This window comes from Arvicola amphibius, chromosome 1, assembly GCF_903992535.2.
Source record: "Arvicola amphibius chromosome 1, mArvAmp1.2, whole genome shotgun sequence".
Classification (NCBI taxonomy): domain Eukaryota; kingdom Metazoa; phylum Chordata; class Mammalia; order Rodentia; family Cricetidae; genus Arvicola; species Arvicola amphibius.
This window is the reverse complement of record NC_052047.1, coordinates 144,813,969-144,824,498: the sequence shown is the minus strand read 5'-3', so window position 1 is coordinate 144,824,498 and position 10,530 is coordinate 144,813,969. Positions and strand designations below refer to the sequence as shown.

The 10,530-nt window shown below is 48.6% G+C and overlaps 1 long non-coding RNA gene across 1 annotated transcript; it reads left to right on the top strand.

Annotated features, from left to right (window-relative positions):
* Window positions 1-1,710: 1,710 nt before the first annotated feature.
* LOC119819209 lies at window positions 1,711-10,262 on the top strand. Its single transcript, XR_005286268.1, has 3 exons — window positions 1,711-1,946; window positions 6,747-6,925; window positions 9,920-10,262. It is a non-coding gene; the product is annotated as an uncharacterized LOC119819209 (long non-coding RNA).
* The last annotated feature ends 268 nt before the right edge of the window (window positions 10,263-10,530 follow it).

Sequence of the window (10,530 nt, the reverse complement as noted above, 5' to 3'; positions counted from 1 at the left end):
GCCCCTCCGAGGCCCCGCCCTGAGGACGCTCCGCCCCAGGCCCCGCCTCCCGCCTGCGGGGGTTCCTGGACAAGGGGTGCTTGGGTGCTGCTGCCACTTCAGTTCCAGAGTAATCGTTCAGGAACTCAGTGCAGATGGTTCTCACGGTCTCCTTGCGCTGTGTGCCTGTGTACGCGCGTTGGATGTCCCCAAGCTTCCTGAGGGCTCTCATCCCCCGGGGGCAAGCTGCTAGATGAAGACTGACCACAAGATAACACCCAAAGAATCCCAGCTTACTTCCTCCCTTGTTGGGGCGCCTTGGACTTTCCCCGAGGGTTCCCCAGTGGAGGTGTCTCTACCGGAAAGGGTCTTAAGAGTTAGCATGTTTTGTGTATCTATCTCTTAGGCAGCAACTTGGATGCGCCTGAAGGTCTAGAGTGGAATACTATGTAGGCTGGTTAATCCCATTTCCCACAGATAGAGTCCCTGGCTGCAGTTCTGGAAACTGCCTTTGGGAGGGTCACTAGTGTACCCAGTGTTCCTACCCAGTCTTGTGTTTAGAGCACCCTCGGGGGCACCTTCAAATACTGCATTCATGCTATCCTGCTGTGCCTTCCAAGTGTCCTTCCTCCATCCTCTAGCTGGCTCCCAGAAAGTTAGGGCTGCAAAGAAGTGAGGAAAGATTCTGGGGTGGTGGCTGCTGTCACTGTGGTGATATTCCAGCGAAACATTTGGCACCCCCTCCCTGTTTCATCAGCAGGGACTTAGTGGGGACCATGGAAGGACCAGTTCCCAAGACTCAGCTTTTTCTAGTTCACTCCCTGTTCTTAAAACGTTGAGCAGTTAAGGGCATGTTCCCTATGGGGCTCACCCCTGGCACCCTTTTGGCTACAGGGCACTGGAAGTTATATGTATTAATTTTGAGACAGGGTCTTGCTAAGTAGTCCTGGCTTTCTGGGAATTCACAGAGCTCTACCTGCCTCTGCTTTCCAAGTGCTGAGACTACAGGTGTGGGCTACCATGCCCAGTAGCCTAAAGAACTAAAATGTGAACTGTGTATAATACACATGTACACCTGATGATTGGCCAGTAACTTCCTGGGTGGAGCTACTTTTCTGGAATCATCTACTCTGCTAGGCTAGTAGGTTTCTTGAGGGTTAATTTGTGCATTTGTTTTGGCTTTGTAGAGGGCTAGTAGTGCTGCTACAGTAAAGGATTGTGCCTACTTTTATAGTTCCTAGAGGCTGAAGTTATGTCACATTAAAAGTAACTCAAGTCACCAATCTGAAGGGATGCCACAATAAAAGTCCTTTGAGTCTCCACGAGGGAGTCTGTGAGGATTCTTTTTGTTTAAAGGAGAAAAAAAAAAAAACAGTCCTTGCATGTGCAAAGATGGGTAACTGCTTGCTTATCAGCTCTCCACTGTCTCCAGTGATGGGACACCTCATGCCCAAAGTAGGAGATGCACACTGAAGGTCATGCAAGGGTCAACTGCTTTGTCTACGTACTGTGTGGTACATCAGTTTTTTTAGTGAGTTCCATTGTGTGCCAGGAACTGCTCCAAGTGCTGGCTAAGGGCAGCCAAGGAGCCACAGCCACTTCCTTTGGGGCCCTTAGGCTCTGATCACGTCAAAGCTAAGAGGGAATTTCCAGGATGCTTGACCAATCACAGTGGGGGGGGGGGAGTTTTTGTGGAGTAGTTTTCTCCAAATTAAAACATCCCATTCTGGAGGGAAGGGATTAAGACTAGGAAGTGAACAACTAACAAGTCTCAGAAGTTCCTGAGATTTACAAAGCCCCTTCCTCCCCAAGGACACGGAAACAGGAGAGCCCTTGATCTGACTTGTTGAGGTGCCAGAACTCCAGGATTTCAAGTTTGTCAGCCATCACCCATGCTGGGGTTTTTGGTGATGCAGCTGCCTTCACGTTGTCTCTGATCCCATAAGAAGCCACTGATTCATACTCCTGTGAGTAGTCCCAATCAACTGATTGGCTTACCAATCAGTTAGACTTTGGTGGAATCTTTCTTTGGTTTGCTGTCAGTTCCCGATCTGGAGTGAATGGATGTTCATATTGCATCTCCCCAGGGAAATGTCACACAATAGTAGTAGACCTGACCTGTGGGTCTTAGAGGAGCTACGATGGGTCCAGACTCTGACACCTGAAAAGCCTCATGGGCTGAGAGAACCGTTTCAGGGCAAGGCACAGAAAGGAAGCTCTCTTGGACCCAAGAGCAGATGTAAGCAGGAGATAACCTAGACAGGTCTGGGTTAGGTGGAAGGTCAACATGGGCGCATTCTGTTCCATTTGGTGGGAGTAGGGTAGGGAACAATCTCACAGGCTCCAGGAGACTTGCTGAGATGACTGGTTGCAAGAGTATATGGGGCCGCCTTCCAGGGCCTGCACCTGTGAGCACCACATCTACGTGCCCTGCCTAACATCCTGCCAGCTTGGCTATGAGAACACGCGGAGACCAAGGGGCCAGCTTGGTAGGACATGGATCAGGTAGGTACCCAGAGAGTGCATCAGAGAAGGGTCCCTGTGGTTGGCTCAGCCTGACAATATCTCTTTTCTTGGCTCCAAAATATCAGTGGTGAAGGCAGATGAGCTGTGTTAGGGAATGAGGGAGGAAGCCTAAGCCTGGGAAGGGAGGTTCCTCCCACTTTTCCCCTGTCCAGCAGGTGTGGGAAGGTGGGAAGAGCAGGCCTTCACAGCCAGGGCTCATCTCAAAATTCTCCTGCCAGTATGATGCTATATTGGCTTCTCAGTTTTCCCAAGTGTAACAGAGATGCTGCAGTGTGTCTCTAGGTGGGTAAAGACAAAATGTCCTTGAAGCAGGGCCTGGCCTGATGGGAAACTCAAGGTCAAGTCCTGTTTGGCCCAGTCCCAGGGTCTTGTGACTCACGCCACAGAGGACTTCTGCTGTGTGTGTGTGTGTGCGTGTGCATGTGTGTGTGTGTGTGTGTGTGTGTGTGTGTCAGGAGGTAGGGGGAGGTTGTTGCAGAGCCGCTTTCTCTGTTTCCTAAAATTCACGAAGACAATCCAAATGGGCTGTTTATGCAGAGCTTGCTCAAGCGAGGAGGCTGGCCACCGTTACTTCTGCTTGCTAGAGATTCATATGCAGGTCAGGGAGCAAGGCAGCTGTGTATTGAAAGAGTTCAGCATCCAAAAACAACCAGAGCAGTGCCAGACAAAACTCTTGTGACCATCTCCATAGAGACGGGAAATGCAGCCCTCTACTCTCCCGGCCCACACGCTCTCCAGATAGAGTACTTCATTCCCCAGCAATAGAAGGGGATCTGTCCTCTAGACCCGAGGAAGCACTCAAGATTTATAAAAGTCCTGAGCGTAAGTCCTCCCAAGGAAGACTGGAGGCTCCTCACCCGGAAAGGTCAAAGACAAGACAAGATGAAACAAACAAGACAGTCTCGGCATTTCTCCCCAGGGTTCTAGGCAGGATGATTCGGCAAGATGGAAGCCGTACCGTAGAAAAGGACATAGGAGCACGGAAAAGGACAGTGTGCTGGTATGTGTTTAAAGTCTCCCGTGAGCCATGCCTATAGGCATGTCTGTGAGGGAGTTTCTAGACTTGGGTTGGCTACAGAGCAAAGACCCACCCGAAATGGGAGCAGTTGCCATCCCGGGGACTGGGATCCTAGAGGGCATGGAAAGCAGAAAGTGTGCTGAGCACAGCGTTCATCTCTCTGCGTCCTGATTGTTGGTATCATGTGACCCAGTTGCCTTAAATCCCAGCACTCATGCCTTCCCTGCCGTTATGGATTGAACTGTGAGCCTGAGTAAATCTTTCCTCCCGGAAGTAGCTTTTCAAAGGAAGTTAGGACAAAAACTCAAAACAGGACAGAAACCTGAAGGCAACAGCTGATGCAGAGACCATGGTCAGGTGCTGCTTACTGGCATGCTCCTCATGGTTTTCTCAGCCTGCTTTCTGATAGAATCCAGGATGAGCAGCCCAGGGATGGCTCCAGCCTTTCCATATCAATCACTAATTAAGAAAATGCTTTACAGTGTTGCCTAACAGCCTGCTCTTAAGAAGGCATTTTCTTAATTGAGGTTCCCCTCTCTCATAAGACTTTAGCTTATGTCAACTTGACATAGAACTATCCAGTATAGCCGGACAGTGGTGGTGCATGCCTTTAATCCCAGCACTCGGGAGGCAGAGGCAGGTGGGTCTCTGTGAGTTCGAGGCCAACCTGGTCTACAAGAGCTAGTTCCAGGACAGGCTTGATAGATACAGTGAAACCTTGTCTCAAAAAAACAAAAACAAACAAAAACAAAAACAAAAAAAAAACCCAAAAAACAGAAATCAACACATACAACCCAGGAGCACTTGCTCAGGAATGGCACCATCCATTTTCTGGTCCCTTCCATATCCATAATTAATAAAGAAAATGCCCCACAGACTTGCTTGCAGGCCAGTTTGATGAGGGCATTTTCTCAGTTGAGGTTCCCTCTTCCCATGTGACTCTAGCTTGTATCAGGTTGCCAAAAACAACAAAACTAAACCAAATTCAAACAAAAAATTAACCAACACAGTAGCAATGATGAGCAATGGAATAAATAGAATAGAAATTCTAGAAATAAGAGTTTTGGTTTTAAACAAGAGGACAATACAACTCAATGAGGAAAGGAATCTTCTTAGCATATGGCTCTAGTATAGCCATCCCTGTACAGAGAAAAACCAAGACAAATCTATCAAATATCATACCTGCCAAAATGATCAAAATGAGACCTAGGACCCAGAGAAATGGCTCAGCGGTTAAGAGCACTGGCTGCTCTTCAAGGAAACCTGAGTTCAGTTCCCAGCACCCACATGGCAGCTGCCTGGATCTAATTCCAGTGGATGTAAGGCCCTCATTTGGCTTCCATTGGCATTGGACATGCATATAATGTGCAGACATGCGTGGAGGAAAACACCTATACACATAAAATAATTAAGCAGGCGGTGGTGGTGCCTCTCCTTCCTGCCATCTGCCGCCTTGCCTTCCCTGCCGTGAGCCTCAAACCAAGAGCCAAAACAAACCCATCCTTATGCTGGCTTCGACAGGTTGTTTGTCACAGCAATGAGAAAAGTAGCTAACACCAACATTTGTACTAAAAACAAGAGGTGCAAGCATTGTGTTAGCAAGAGATTGCTCTGATTTGTTGAGGAAAGGGGACTTGAAAGCTGTATTTCTAAATCTGTCATGTTACCAGAACTCAGCCTAGCACCAGCCCGAGGAACGCCTTGGCAGGAATGAGCATTCTTTCCCCTCTCTTTGGCTATCAGACTACTGAGATAATGGACCTAAGAAATTAGAATTTCCCCAGAAATATGCTGAGAGAAGAAAAAGTTGAAGTGGTAGAACAAGCAGAAGAGGGTTTTGTCTCCTGAAGAAAGATTTGCAGTTTGTCAAAGAACCTTGTAGGAAAGATTTGGGAGCTGAAGTAATGGTGGGTCAAGGGCTCACAATTTGATCAGGTCTGTTTAGCTATGCATACCAGAGCCCTCTAAACCTTAACCCCATGTCAGGACCCTGAGGATGGACTTGGGGCAGGCCATCTCTGGATCTCTCTGTCCCTTTTCCCAATGTAACCGTATTGGATAAATCTCCCCCTTCCTGCTTATTGTCTCCTTTAATAAAGATTTTATTTTATCTGTATGTAAATGTGTTTGTCTTTCTGAGTGTATGATCTCTTTGTGTGTGTGTGTGTGTCGCGCGCGCGCGCACACACACGCACCTATGGGGGTCAGTAGAGGATATATGAGTCATGAGTCTCTGGGGTTGTAGTTACATGTTGCTGAGAGCTGTCTGGCATGTGTGTTCAGAATCAAACTTAGGTTCTCTGCAAGAGCAGCAGTTCTTTTAACCACTGAGCCATATCTCTAGCTCCTTAACTTAGCTCTTTTTAACTGACTCACGAAGAATGGATAACCAAATCTGGCTTGTTGGGACTTAGGCAGTGACTCTAAATTCAATAATACTCTCTAGGCATGCAAGCACCCAGATACCCAAAGGGTTTCATTTCTCTACTCAAATGATAGAGACCACAATACAGACTGAACTTCCAGGAATCGTGGTCACCATGCTCTCTGTCATTCTGTATATGTGGGATTGGAATGGGAGAAGATGGTATATGTTAAAGGAAAAGATTCATTTTTAAAAGGAACCTGTGACAACTGGTGGTGTTGTAACAGATAACTGTCTTTGCACTGTCATGGGAGGAAAGTCTCTACTGTCATAAAACCTCTGAAACCCTCCAAAGGAAATCTGAATCCATACGAAAATGGATCCGTGTACTTCTGTGGCATTTGTTATCATAGCCAAAAAGTGGAACCAGGGCTGCTGAGGTGGCTCAGCGTTAAGAGGGCCTGTTGCTCAGTCATGGGAGCCTGAGTCTGGATCCCAGTGTCCACAGCCAGTGGCTTACAATGACCAGTAGCTCCAGCTCCAAGGGTTCTAATGCCCTCTTCTAGTCTCCATGGGCACTGCGTGCTCATGATGCCCAAACATGAACACAAAGCATCAATACCCTTTCTAATGACTAATCCTGGCTGTTAATTGACTACATCTGGAATCAACTAAAACTCATGCAGTTGAGTGTTCCTGCAATTGGATCCTTTGAGGTTGGGAGACCCACCCTAAACCTGGTGGCAGCTCACATAAAAGTACATGAAACAAGGAAGTTTGCTTCTTCGTCTTTTTTTTTCTTTCTGTTTTGCCACATGTCTTGTCGGTTTTGTTGAGGCATTCCTTTGCTGGTGTTAGAACCTACTTTTTCAAGATTCCACCATGCAGCAAAGACCAGCATTTCTTCAGGAATCTTCCAGGACTCCAGCACCAGATTGGGACTGCTGAGACATTCAGTCATGTGGACTGAGCAACTACCAGATTCTCAGCCTTTCCACTGGGAGACTACTCTTGTTGAAATATCCAGAGCACAGCTTGTAAGTCATTCTAATAAATTGCCTTTGAATATATATTAATATATGCTCATTCTATCAGTTCTGTTTCCTTAGAGAACCTAATGTACACATAAAAATAAAATAGTATGTGGTGGCACATGCCTTTAACCATAGCCTTAGGGAGGCAGAAGCAGGAGGATTCCCACAAGGTCCAGGCCAACCAGGACTATAAAGACCCTGTCTCAAAACCAAAACAAAACACAGCCCTTTAATATTTTGTTGATGAAAGAAGCCAGGTGTAAAAGACCATGTAGGCAACATTTCCTTTTTATGTGCTGTGGAAAGTCAGGTGTGGTGGTACAAGCCTTTGATCCCAGAGCACCTGAGAGAGAGAGAGTCAGGCAAATCTCTATGAGTTTGAGGCTGGCCTTGTCTACATAGAGTTTCAGGATAACCAGGGCTTCATAGAGAGACCTAATAGTGGTAGGATGATGGAGAGATAGAAGGGAGTCTTGCCATTGCCTGGCGCGTGGATGGTGGTGCTGATGGTGCCCAAGAGATCTCATCCCATCTTTGGGGTATTAAAGTGTTCTGGGATTAGGCAGTGGTTTAGTCTGCATACATCTGTGTATGAGTCCATGAGAACATGGACTCCAGTCTGCCCATGGGAAGCTTTTGCGGTAGATGAGTTGTGGCTGCATACGATATAAACTATCTCTATACATGGTTCAGGTAGGCCTCCACGGAAGGTGGCTGGTCTGAGAAGGGAGGAATAGAAATGGGGGTGTATTGATTTGGGGAGCATGCTTGGAGTTCTCTACTTGCTCCTGCCTGAGTTTAGGGACCCAGGCTTTCTGTACTGTTCCTGATGCTTAGAGCTTATTACCCAGAGGTTAGGCTTTCCTTCCAGAGGGTTCTTAATCCTAGAGTCTTGTATGGACATTGTCTGTTTGGGGGAATGTCCTCATTAGCTTTAACTGTCAATTTGACAAAGCCTAGAGTCACCTGAGAAAGGCATCTCGATTGAAGGATTGTCCAGTTCAGTTTGGTCTGTGGGGGATTGTCTTGATTGTTAATTGATGTAGGAGGACCCATCCCGCTGTGGGCAACACCATTCCCTGGGCAGGTGGTCCTGGGATATATAAGAAAGCTAGCCAAACATGAGTCTGCAAACAAACCAACAAGCAACATTATTACTCCATGGGTTCTGTTTCAAGTTCCTGCCCTGGTTTCCCTCAATGATAGACTGTAATCTGGAAGTATAAGCCAAGTAAACAGTTTCTTCCCCTAAGTCGGTTTTCAATCATGGTGTTTTATTATAGCAACAGAAAACAAACTAGAGAAGGAAGTCATTTCTCATTCTGGTCATCACATTTGGCAGACCAGGAGAGCACTGGGGCAAAAGGGAACAGACAGAAAGTAAGAGGACCTGTCACCAAGTTAGGGAACTTAGAGGAGCCAGAAGGGGATGAGAAAAGAGTGATCTCTACCCAGCAGTGGTGGCTGAGCGGTTAAGCAGAGACATAATTGAGGCCCATGCCTTACTCATACTTGGTCAGCATGTGTGCAAAGACCCCAGACCAGACAGCATGGGAAGGGACTGAGAGGAAAGGCTAGAGTCTGTGTCTGGATCTGGGGACCCTAGAAGGTCAGGCTCTGGACTGTGCTTACAAGTGTTCTCTCTGGTGGAAGGAGAACCAGCAGGGAGTCAGGGAAACCCACAGGGGCAGCAGTGCAGGTCCAGGAAGAGCCACCAGTGACTGGCCTGTGGACAGAGATCATCATGAGGTCATCAGCCAGGGAGACCTTCCTGTTTCAGGGACAACAAACAACCCCAACAAAAGACCTGAGCCGTCAAGCCTTCACAGTCAGGAGGAAAAGGGAGCTGAAGGCAGGGCCCTGTGTGACAGGCTGAGTGCAAAGGCCTTGTGAGCTTGCGTGTGGCCTGCCATTGTACACAGAACAGTTGGCAGTGAGGTGCTGGCCTTGTGCCGGGAGGCCTGGACTTGCTGGGCCGGGGAGAGCGTGTTGGCATGTTCTGGGAGCCCTGAGATGTGGGATCTGATCAACTCTCAGGGAGCTTGTCGAGGTCACATGTGGGTCAGGATGAGTCCCCTTAGGATCTGCAGGGGCCCAACCCCCCTTCAGTCCTGCTGTTGGAGGAAGAGGGCAGCAACAATTCTGGATTCCTTGGGGTGGGGGTGGATACTGCAGCTGTGGGAAGAAAAAAGCCTGGTTGGCCTCTGGAGGACTGTAACCCTGCTGTGGCTGACTGGACATTGTAGCTACCCCTACTGTGGGACCCTTGCCACCTAGGATGGTGCAGTTCTAAGATATCAGCCCGAACAGGTGCACACAGTTCTCCAAGTGGGAGAGGGCTGGTCAGAGCTTCGTATTATTTCCACCTCAGGACGCCTCCTCGCAGGCAGTAGAATCCGGAAATCTGGACTGAGCAAGTAAGAGGAGGCCTTGTCCCTAAGGAGGGGGTCAGACGGCCCACTGTCTGGGCCAGGGATGGAGCCTCAATCTACAGGACTAATCCTGCCCTTATGGACTCTGTGTCACTCTGAGCTAAGACCCCAGTGGTGCTGCCTGTTAGTGTGAGGCTAGGGTCACCTTCACCATCTACCCAGAAGTCTTTGCTCAGCACTGGGAGCAGTAGCCTATTGGGACCCATCTCCTGAGGAAAGAGGGGTTCTGGGAAGTGACCAGGGCTGGCTGTGATGCACTTGGTGCCTGGAATCTAAACCTAGGGAGGCCCAGAAACCGCTGCCTCCGACCTCTGTTCCACCACCATGGATTGTAGGGGTTGGGGGGGGGGGCTGATGGGGACAGCCTGGGTAAATCATGTCCTGTCTCTGCAGGGACCAGGCTCACACAGGCCCTGCCCCTTCTGATTAGAATCAATCTGCTTTAAATACAGCCTTCGCCCCTCTTTTTCCAGACTCTTGCTGAGAGCATAAAGGGCGCATTGAAACTTCAGGCCCTTTGGTCTGTCACGGGGACTCTTCCTGATCTATGTCTCTTACTGTCTAGACTACCTGGGACTGTCTGGACAAGCTGTACCCACTGTTAACAGCAATTGCTCACCAACTTCCATGTGACTAAGGCCACACAGGGGAGGCCAGCTTCTCTGAAGAGGACTCTGAACTTCCCACAGAGAGGCTGCAAGATGAGATCTGAAGAAGTGGGCAACCCTTAGGAGAAGAAGGTGTGGGCGGTCGTGTATCCCCTCCTCACTGACCCTGATAGGTCAAGGGGTCACTGGGACTGGTGGAAAGGCCACTGTGGATGGAGTAGAACGTAGAGGGAAGGTGGGTGGGTCTACTCCACAGAGAACCTGAAGTCTGAATTGAAGGCACGTCTTTCAAATTAAGGAAGTAGCTGGGAATACTCAGGGGAAAGCCAGGAAGGGTGGGTGCTGTGGGAGAAAGTTCCGGAATCTTTAACTATCTTTGCTTCCTATTTCCTCAAGCATAAGTAAATGACCAAACCAGCTTGGGTTAAGTTGTGGGAGAAGGAAGTGGGAAGGTGCTTTTGAGGGAGGGAGTGGCTGGGAGGATGGGGCTAGGCCTCAGTGCCGACCAGTGTGCGGTTAGGGTATGACTTGGTTTGGGACCTAATGTTAATGAAAATGAATAACTATC